General features: G+C 31.4%; 1 pseudogene; it reads right to left on the bottom strand.

The window, feature by feature from the left end:
- Positions 1–4,365: 4,365 nt before the first annotated feature.
- On the bottom strand, positions 4,366–5,993 carry LOC148193435 (protein JINGUBANG pseudogene; annotated as a pseudogene).
- Between the last annotated feature and the right edge of the window lie 2,465 nt (positions 5,994–8,458).

The raw sequence follows: 8,458 nt of genomic DNA, 5'->3' as shown, positions 1-8,458 counted from the left end.
ATTTGAAAAAACCAAATATTTAACTAATTCTAACATGTATGTCCTATTCACGACTACAACATCTTGTATTTATAAAATACATATTCAAATATTATATTAGATATTATCGGACATGAAGCCATATATAACCATCAATATTTTTGTAATATTTTTTTAATAGTATTCTACAGTATTAAATATCTAATACACAGCTATTAAATTCAATCACTATAAATATATAATATATTGAAATCTAGGAAAAAATAACTATTCACGATAATCTAATTGATTTGGTATAATTTCTTTTTTAATAATATAAACTACTTAATTTCTGGATTTTGTTTACTTTGAGAGAAAAAAAAATAACATTTTGAGAAAATGGTTCTTTTATGAATATTTTTTAATCAGATTTCTAACAAAAACATTATCTTGCATGGAGGGGAGGAAACGTATAAATTTTACTAAAGAAAATATCACTGTTATTTTTATTAAATTAGTTAGTGTGATAACAAATTTAAATTTCAATAAAAATAAAGTATTATCTCTTGATTTATAAAAAAAATGTATAAATAATCTTAAGAATTATATTTTACCAAAATTAAGTATTCATATTTCCCAAAATTATGATTATCGTTTTTCTATAGTAAACGTTTCCTTAAGTTTATTTATCCTTTAACGAATAAAATTCCTAATTTTGACATATTATTTATTTACTAGCAGTCTAAGAATAATAATATATTTAATATAAGAAATTGAGTCAATTACTAATGATTAAGTGGTTATTATAATGTATTGTAATGTTCTATAATTCACTTCCAGTTATTTTTATTTTTAATTTTTTTAAGTTTTTAAGTACGCAGGCTTGTTAGTTCTTGAAATGTCCATGATCTTGTAATTTGTCTATTTAAAAGTTTATATCATTATGAATAAAATATAAAAAAAATAAAGTAATTTTTTTTCTAGTAGTTAAGGTTATTTTTGGGACTTTTTTTCTATAATAAATGACAAGTGAAAGAATTTTTTTTCAAATAATAATCCCTGGTTTTGATGGTCAATACGACCTTGATTTATATTAATGGAAATATTTTTGAAGCCCAAAGAGTCCAAGCAAGTAATGGTGTGCCAAGGACAGTGAAGGGCTCGTTGGTAAATAACAAAAGGATGCACTGCTAAAAAAACTTGAAAAAAAATTACTTATTTCAAGCAAGAAATGAATTTATATATTTTAAAAATCGTTCTCAATTAAGAAACATCTAAATATATTTGTAATTCAATGAAGTATAAAAAGTATGCATGAATAAGGAGACATTAATATCAAACTCTATGCGATGAGTTTGAAATAATTTGAATTTGTATAATCAACTACAAATTACTATGTGATAAGAAATTTTGTAACTGATACGAATTTGAGGATAATTTTTTTCAAGAAAAAGAATATAATAGATAATTATTCTTAAACATATATAAAAAAATTTTAAGAAAGAACATTTGATATTCAACAGAGACAAGGTCAAACATGTTTTTTTAAATCTTATAATATGTTTCATGAATGAAAAAACTTATAAAGACAGGAAGATCATAAGTTGAATAATTTAGGAAATTAAATAAGTTGTAATTTTTTTTAAATTGATTCAGTTTGTGTTCATTGAGTGAACAAGTCTAGTTGGGCTTTGTAATTTTCATTTTCTATTATTTTTATGTATTTTAGGATTTGGACATTATTTTAAGGTTTTTTTAAAATTATGTGTCTTTATATAGAGGTACCAAAAGACAATGTAAACACTTTTGAGTCATATTATATGCATTTTTAATTTTTGAAAGAGAATTTTCTTAGTTCTTGGATTATAACTCTAATTCTTATCAAAAATTAATATTTTTAGGGTGAATTTTCACTTGACTTATCAATTCATTAGATTCTAGCATCCTCATCTCTATCTTGTTCATATTTTTTTTTGATTTATTTTTGTTTTGTCTCTTAAGGATTCAAATTCAGAAACAATCATACTTTATTTTGAACATGATCTTATCATCTTTAGAGCAAAGTTCTTGTTTGAATATTCTCTTTTATATTTTTTTATGATATTATAAAAAAATTAAAAATTCTTGAATGTTTGTGTTATGTGCTTTGTTTTGAAATTATATTTGGTTAGTTGTTCTTAAAGTTTTATAAAGAGTAAAACCCCTAATATTTTATCCAATTCCAATTTTTAATTTTCATATTCTTCGTTTAAATTATACATTTCAATATTTAGTTTGTGAAAATTATTTGTTTTTTTTTTGTTTTTCTTATAGTCTCAATTAACAGTTTACTTTGATCTTCCATGAATTTTGGTATTTGAAAGACAAGTTTTGTTTTTTGTTTATGTGTTGAACTAAAAAATTGAAAAAAATAGTAGATTCAAGTCAAAAGAAAACGTATATATATTGAAAGAAAAGAAAAGAAAAAGTAAGGATCCTATAATAAAATAAGATAAAATCACATAGTTCAACACAATTATTATATTGCACTATTGCTTATGATGATTAATCTATGAAATGTATTTGATCTTTTTTTAGAATGTTCAGTGTTGTTTCATTTAACTCTTTTTTATAGTGCTATTATTATTTTTATTGTTTTATGTCTTTTAAAATTTCTTGAAGTTTTTCTAGAATTTTCTATTTTCTGTAGTGCTGTCAAAATGGGTTGTAACCCGCGAATCAATCTGGCCCACCACGGGTTTGAGTTTGAAAAAAATGTAATTTTTTTTATGTGGGTTAGTTTTCAACCCGACTCACTTAAAACCCAGCTCACCCGGTTTAATTTGCAAAAGGTTTTCACAAAACTTAATTAAAATGACTGATGAAAAAGACTCAACACTATGATAACATATTTATACAAACAAAACATCAACACAGAAAATAAGACACTCTAAACTACCTAAAGCAGAATTATCAACACATATACAAACTATTACAGAAACTAAAAAAAGAAAAACCTAAAACTAGCACTATCAGAACAGAAAACAAAATTACTAAATTTTTAACAAAAAACAGATAATAGAAGAAAAAAGAGTAATAAAAATAGAAAAAAACAGAACTACAAAGCTAAGCTTGTCCACCCCACATTTGAAAGACACATTGTTCTTAAAGTGTGAAGAGGAGGAACAAGAAAAACAGAATTTGTCCTGTTCATGTCAATGTTAGGGATCCAAGTGTGAGTCTAAGTTTCACATTAAATAGAAATATGTGAAAGTAATATACTATATAAAAGTGAAAGCCGCATTAACCAATTGCCTAAAGGTTTTGGACAGAGAGTGGTGTCCATCTTTTATATGGTTGAACTCAGATATTTTGGTGTTTGTGTCTCTTCGGCAAACCTCCTCCTCAATAAATCCTCACATATCAAAATTTATTTTCTTTATTTTTATTTTTATGGAAGACAACATACTCTTTGTCCTACTCTTTAGGATGTGACAAAATGTCGTGTAAATAAATTTTATTTCCGTCTAACTATAAACAAATGACAACATCTACCGCGACGTCGGGAATGCAAATGAACTTGCTGTAATTTGGTGTTTGCTAAACTTTAATTCTGACTGATCTTGATTTGATAAAAAAATTAATTAAAATTATGGTACTGAATTTTAAATCTAACAAATCTAACGCAATTTTTATAGAATGAGATTTACATCAATTTATATACTTTAATGTGTAAAGTATAAACATCTCAAACATAAGATTATATATTAATAATGATCTAATAACAACTCAACTTGTTAGGATAAATTTCAACTCATAACTTTAATATCATAAATTTTAAGTCTAAGTCAATTTCATAAAATTAACTTATAAAATTGAAGTTTGTATCCACGTGTAACTTATAAATTATAAATTGGTTATATGATGTTAAGATAGACTTAAAAATCTATTTTTTGAAAAGGTTACATCACCACCAAAGATGTCCAACCACCTGTGCTCTTCAAACATGTACAGTGATGAAATGGAACCTGCAAGCACAAACAAAGATTCAATGCGCTACAGAGTTGTTTTCTCCATTACAGTTTTATTGATAAACATTGTTAGCAATTAATTACGTTGTGTATCAGTTGCAGGAAGTGTTATAATATGTCAGTGTGAGAGTATTATGATGTGATGATGAATATGTGGAGGAGAAAAGATTATCTCAGCCGCTCTAGAAAACAATTCTTAGTAGATATTTTTACTTCATTTGTCCTATTGCAAGTGGGGTGAATGGTTGCATCGGTGAAGCAAAGTCATGCGCATGCAGGAGCTGGAAATATCGTACCCATGTTACATGGTAGGTCGTCGTGTCGATAATTTTCCCAGTAATTCCTGTTGAAAACTAAATATCATTAACTTTCCCCACTAAGATGAATTTCCAATATATATTGAGAAACTTCGTTCACTTGGCTAATTAACTTTTGCAATACTTGATACAAGGCTTGTACAAACTGGAGTGTAAAAAAATCCAATTAACGACATGCGTATTTACAAGTTTCTACATGACTCAGCTAATTAACCAAAACAATGTTTATGTGGTAAAGGGACCAGGAGTGGCCCAGGTTTGAAACGAGCTCAACTCCGGCGCCTGTTCGGACACGCGCCACACCTTCACCGACTTGTCCAAGCTACCCGTGTACACAATCCACCGCTGATCATCTTTCCTGTTGCGAGGCTTCTCCGGTTGCGCCTGATCCTCCTCCACGGCGATACATTTAACAGGACCCACGTGACCCGTCAGAACCGAATGGCAAGTGTGGAACCCACTCTCGTCGCGCTTCCACACGCACACTTTCTTATCCGCAGACCCACTAAAGAGAAGGTTCCCCGCCACGGCCAGGCAGAGCACGGCTAGCTTGTGACCCCTCAAAACGCCGCCGTGCGTGAACCCACGCTTCTCCTCATTCTCCCAGAAGTTCACCATACCATCGGAGGAACCGCAATAAAGCACCGTGCCCTCGCGGTTCACCGCCAGCGCCGTAACCGCGTTCTCCTGCTTCAGCAAAACCCTGCCCAACAGATGCTTCGGCTTCTTCCCCTTCTCGTCGTTCACCCTCCTCCACATCTTCACCGTCCCATCCGCGGACCCCGTCAACACGCACCCTCCGGGCATCGCCACCACCGCGTTCACCGCATCGTCGTGCGCGTTGATCGACTCCAGGCACTTGAAATCCGCCACGCGCCACACCTTGACCGTCTTGTCCCACGACCCGGAGTACAGCAACCCTTCGTCCTTGTCCAGACTGAGACTCGAAACGGCGTCGAAGTGCTTCACCTTCACCGCGTTCCGGTTCCGGCGAACCTCCACGTAATTCTTGGGGTTCATGGAACACTTCATGTAATCTTTGAACGTTGGCAAGCTCCCGATGCGTTTATGCTTGCTTGGATTCTTGGAGGAAACCTTCCACACTCTGATCTTACCGTCTTGGTGGCCGGTGAAGATTTTTCCGGCGGAGATTATTATGGTTTTAACCAATCCACTGCTTGATTTGAAGCCGGTGTAGTCCTTGAGATGCTTCCAAACTCTTATATTCTTGCTGTCGGAGCCGGTGTATAACAAGTCTCCGGAAACGGCCAAGGAATATATGTGACCCTCTTCGCGAACGAGGGATCCGATGAGGCTGTTGCCGGGGAGGTGGTCTTGGTGGTGGTGGAAGGGGTTTATCGCTGGTGAGGCGGGCAAAACCCATGGAGACTTGTTGAGAGGAGATGAAGAATGGTTTGGGTAGTTCAATGGGGACATGGAGTAGGGAGAGACATCATTGCTGCTATCGGTGTAGTTCATGTGGCTGGCGTTGTTGCGGTGGTTATATTGGAAGTTATCGGCATCGATGTTGTTGGGTTCGGAGTGCAACAAGGCTCCAAATTTGGGTCTGTGTAAGGCCTTGTGTGTGTTTGGCTCCACCAACATGGAGCCGCCTTGTGCGTTAGTCATTGGATAAGGAGAAACTAAGGAGAAATCTTAAAATGCTGAGGTTGTGTTTGTGTGAAGGAATTGAAAGTTGAGGCAGAGGTTTGTTAGGGGGATATATATAGCGAGAGGTGGAGGGAGATTGGGGTGATGGGTGGCCGACACGTGTGACGGAAAGCCAAAACGGGAGGATTTATGTGTGGGAGAAAATTAGTACGAGTTTTGGTGGGTAAGGAGTGTTGGTTTTGCATACGAATGAGAAGGCGATCTGTGAATTGTGTGTGATTGTTATGTTTGACTTTTGAATATCCATACCGGGAAGAGAAGGGAAGGGATCGTCTAATGTTGACCCTTTTGGCTTGTCAAAAAGGAGCTTTTTAGCTTACGTCACCATGACGTTTAGGCATCTTTTCCTTTCCACATGCCGTGTCCCTTCTGCTGGACACTTTCAATATTATTTCCTTATTACCATAACACATTCATGGCGTCTGTCAGTTACATAGCACAATATATTAGAAGGTTGAATTCAACACGTTCAGTTGGTGAATTTAACTTCCTTGTTCCCACTGTCACAACTGCAAACACGCCCCAACCGCCCATCACCCAACATTCTTAATTACCCAAAACCATGCATACACCAAAATAATTTGTTCAACCATATGTACGCCATTTAGGGTAACATTTAGATTGTAATCCAAAACTACCCAAAATGTTCGCAGATGTTTAACTGTTCAGAGCCAAATGTCTGCGCTGCGCCTTTCTCAAACACTGTATATCTGTCTCCGTCTCTCGTATTACCATCAAACTTCAAACCCAACATCTATAATACGTGAACCAAAAGTCTACGACCACTGATTTTCCTGAGTTTAACCAAAAGTCTACCCTGATCGATCTAATACGTGACCCACATCTTCCTCGTTTGTCTTTCCCAAATGTGAACCTGAATCTATTCTGAATTCCCAGTAATGGATTATTGCTATATAAGTAAAGTAGGTCGCGTCTATTTCATTGCTACCCAACATTTTAGGCCATTTTTAAATTAATCTAAGTCTACGACTTTTTCCATCTCCGATTATGTTTCACTTATTTTAAAATACTTTTCATTTTGAAAATATTATATTTTCTTTTCTTATAATACCTATATTTTTTTGTAATAAAATTACTCCTGTCAAAAATGTATTTTATTATTTAACTTGCATATGTAATATATATTTTTTTAAATATTTATTATCCTACAAATGAATAGCCTATAAAGAAATTATTACATCAAGGAATCTTGTTATAGACTAATTCTACATTTTTCCGAGGACGATTTAAATTTAGCTCATAAGCATGACGAATGACGTATGCTTACGTCTGTGTCTATATATCAGGTGCGAAAACTGTATTATTTTATTATTATTATTATTATTAAATTTTAAAATAATTTATTTTATTATCTGCATATTTTAGATACAAAAGTTATGATGAATTTAATGTTAGCATGTGTATGTTTCAAATATGTTTATATTTTTTATCAAAACTTTAAAATGAGTAAACATTTGAATTCTATAAGAGTGTGAACGGTTTTATAATATAAATCTGTTAACTCATTTGGATATTTTTCCCTCATCCTTTATACAAGCGTGATAATAAAAAATGTCAAAATTTATGAATCTCTGTTTGAATAAATTCTGTTGTTATATCATATTAAATATTTTTAAGTTAACTTTCTGGATAATATATAGAGTCGTAACTTGCTTATACATTAAATGGCAATTCTTCTTTATGAAAAATTGCAACTGCAAATATTATTAGATTAAATTTGAGTAATAGTAAAAAGAAATGTATTCTTTTTTAAGTGATTGTGATTATTAATTAATAAAATGTTAACAACTAACATGCATATATAATAAATCATATGATTTATATTTATAGTTCTTATATTTATCATAATAAAAAAAATGCTTCGCTTCCATAATTTTATACTATATATTTAACATACGCAAAACTTCTATCGTTTGTGGTATAGAACAATACGAAATATGTAATATGATTTAAAAAGATTGATTATACCTTTTATTTACAGGAAACCTATGGAGAAAAGAAAAAGTAAAATTTAATTTTCTTAAGAAAAAAAACCAGGAGGTTTTTTGAGGGACTTATAAGAAACTTATACCCCATATGAGTTAACAATAAATGAAAACCTCTCCATTTCTTTCAGTTTCTTAAAAATTAAATATTCTTATAACGTTAAAACTGAAAAGATATATAAGTTTACCCTTAAAAAATTTTGGAGTTAAAAGATTGTCTATTTAGATTAAATTTAAATTAATACACAAATATTTTCATTGAAATTATTTATCTATACTCTCTTCCACATCCAAACAATTAGTTTTTTCTTTTCTTATTTTAATACATTCAAAATGAATGTATATATATATATATATATATATATATATATATATATATATATATATATATATATATATATATATATATATATATATATATATATATATATATATATATATTCTCTATTTATGTTTTTCTTTTGCAAAATATTATATTTATCTTTCATTTTTGTAT

This window comes from Vigna umbellata, chromosome 9 (assembly GCF_029865625.1).
Source record: "Vigna umbellata cultivar VRB3 chromosome 9, Vumbellata_1.0, whole genome shotgun sequence".
In the NCBI taxonomy this organism is placed as follows: domain Eukaryota; kingdom Viridiplantae; phylum Streptophyta; class Magnoliopsida; order Fabales; family Fabaceae; genus Vigna; species Vigna umbellata.
The sequence above is the reverse complement of the archived record's forward strand: the minus strand, read 5'-3'. Positions and strand labels throughout refer to the sequence as shown.